This window comes from Primulina tabacum, chromosome 13 (assembly GCF_025594145.1).
Source record: "Primulina tabacum isolate GXHZ01 chromosome 13, ASM2559414v2, whole genome shotgun sequence".
Lineage (NCBI taxonomy): Eukaryota > Viridiplantae > Streptophyta > Magnoliopsida > Lamiales > Gesneriaceae > Primulina > Primulina tabacum.
The window spans coordinates 8344478-8346886 of NC_134562.1; the positions used below are offsets into that span (position 1 = coordinate 8344478).

At 33.0% G+C, this 2409-nt stretch overlaps 1 non-coding gene across 1 annotated transcript; it reads left to right on the plus strand.

The window, feature by feature from the left end:
- Positions 1 to 1119: 1119 nt before the first annotated feature.
- Positions 1120 to 1225, plus strand: LOC142523502 (small nucleolar RNA R71). Its single transcript, XR_012814692.1, has one exon. It is a non-coding gene; the product is annotated as a small nucleolar RNA R71 (small nucleolar RNA).
- The last annotated feature ends 1184 nt before the right edge of the window (positions 1226 to 2409 follow it).

A 2409-nucleotide genomic window follows, 5' to 3' on the forward strand; every position in this document is an offset into this window, starting at 1 on the left:
GTCTAATAGGTTGAGTAGAAATGAGGTATGTTATTGCATTTAAATTTACTACCCATTAGATAATTAAAATGAGAAATGAATACCCCATGAATTGTAATTAGGAATTGTTGGAATGGAGAGTTATCCACCTTTGAATATTTTAAATGTTGGACCCAAAATTATTACTTATTTGCATGGTGTTTTATTGTTTACATCATGTATGTTAATTGCTTAAGGTTTTAAATACCCATTCTACATTTTAATGAATTTACACCTTAATTTATAATGACCTCTTGCATGGCATTGCATGGATTTAACTTTAAGCATTTAAATACTATGTTTAATTTCTTGAATACTTCATACTTAGATTAATTCATTCTCTCTTGTTTACATATTTTAATTTAAGCTTTAATTAAATATTGAACCTAAAAGAATTTATTTACCAACTTAGCTCTAATTAATTAAATAAATTCTAAAACATTCTATTTCTTTAAATTAAATTATTCCTTGACTTAAATTAAATTTAGGAATGTCTTTCTTATTATTAATCTTATCTTTAATCTTCAAACTCCGGTCCGTCCTCGCGTATTTAACTGAAAAAATAAAACTAAACTTTTGCTTTTAAAATAAATAGTTATGACTTGTCAAATATCAAAATGAATTAGACCCTTCATATATATATATATATATATATAATATATATATATATATACATAAAAATCATTTTTAAATTTAAATAGTAATAATTATGCATGGCTTATACATAGTCTGATTTTCGGGTCGTTACAATTTCCATCTTGACAGTCCTTAACATAGTGTTCTCCTCCGAATTTTTCACAAAATTTCTCTTGAAGACGCATAGCCATGCCACCCATATTCAACCCTTCCAACTTTCTGTTCAAAACATCAAGCTGTGCAGTGATAGCAGAAAGGTCAGTTACCTGGTGGAATCCTGCACTTCTCCGCCGGTTGTTCCTTTCAGATTGAAGATGATAGCTATTAGCAGTCATCTCCTCTAACAACTCATATCCTTCCTCAGCAGTTTTTCTCAAGAGGTTTCCACAAGCAGCAGCATCTATCATAGTACGATTAGGAGTAAGTAAGCCATAGTAAAAAGTTTGAACAACTAACCCAAGTGGCAGTTCGTGATGAGGGCATCTTCGTAATAGATCATTGAAACGCTCTCATGCTTTATATAAAGACTCCTACTCGAATTGAGCAAATGCAGTGATGTCTGCCCGCAGCTTCATGGTCTTAGATGGAGGAAAGTATTTAATGAGAAATGCTTTCGCCATGTCCTCCCATGTGGTAATCGAACCTACATGTAAACAATTTAACCATGCTTTAGCTTTGTCACGTAAGGAGAAAAGAAATAAACGCAACCTAACAGCATCATCAGAAACTCCATTAAATCTAAAAGTATCGCAAATTTCAAGAAAATCTGCGATGTGTGTATTTGGGTCATCTACTGCAGATCCTCCAAACTGGACTTTATTCTGAATCATCTGAATTATAGCTGGCTTGATTTCGAAGTGATTTGCCCGCACAATAGGCCTCACAATGTTGGGGTGTGCACCATCCAAAGAAGGTTGGGCATACTCCAGCATTGGTATGCGGCGTGGCATCTCAACATGTCTATCCTCATGATGTTCCTCCTCATGTTTGTGCTCGTGCCTCTCCATCAGTTCCTTCAAACTCTGCTGTTGTCTTCTTCTGTGGAAAGTTCTTTCAATTTCAGGGTCAAACTGCTCAAGCTCCACATCAAGTGACTTTGGAATGTACTGAAAGAGATATCTGTAATAGAATATGGAGATTTAATTTAATAAAAATGAAACAATGCTAAAGAAAATAACTAAAAATAAAATTGTGAATTAACAGTCCCCGGCAACGCCGCCAAAAACTTGATCGAGCAAAACTTGCACTGTGGAATCCTCAATAAAAATATGGTTTTGTATGCTCGAAAATTAATTGCAAGTGCACAATGTCAAGTAATAGTATAATTTACGTGAGTACAAGTATCGTTCCACTGAAGACTGTATTTTACAATTATTATTTTCAGTTATCAAATCTTTAGCAACGAAATTTGATTGATTGTTTATTACTACTATGCTCAAATAAATATGCAATTAAAAAGATTCAAGAATTAAATAATGAGATATGATATCTAGAATGGTTGATTAAAATTCATTGAGAAGTGAATTTGTTGGGAATTTCAATTCACCTACCCCTCGTTAATTTATTAATTCGTTCGATATTGATTGTATGCTTCCCACAGGATTTACTATTTAATTGAACACGCTCTCTCGAGCTATGCCAAACTAATTCTACTCAATGAAATAATTAAATATCTTTAATTATTTATCAAGAGTGAATCGCTTATCGGTCTATGAAATCCCCTAGTTTTCGCCCTACTGGACTATGACTATCGGC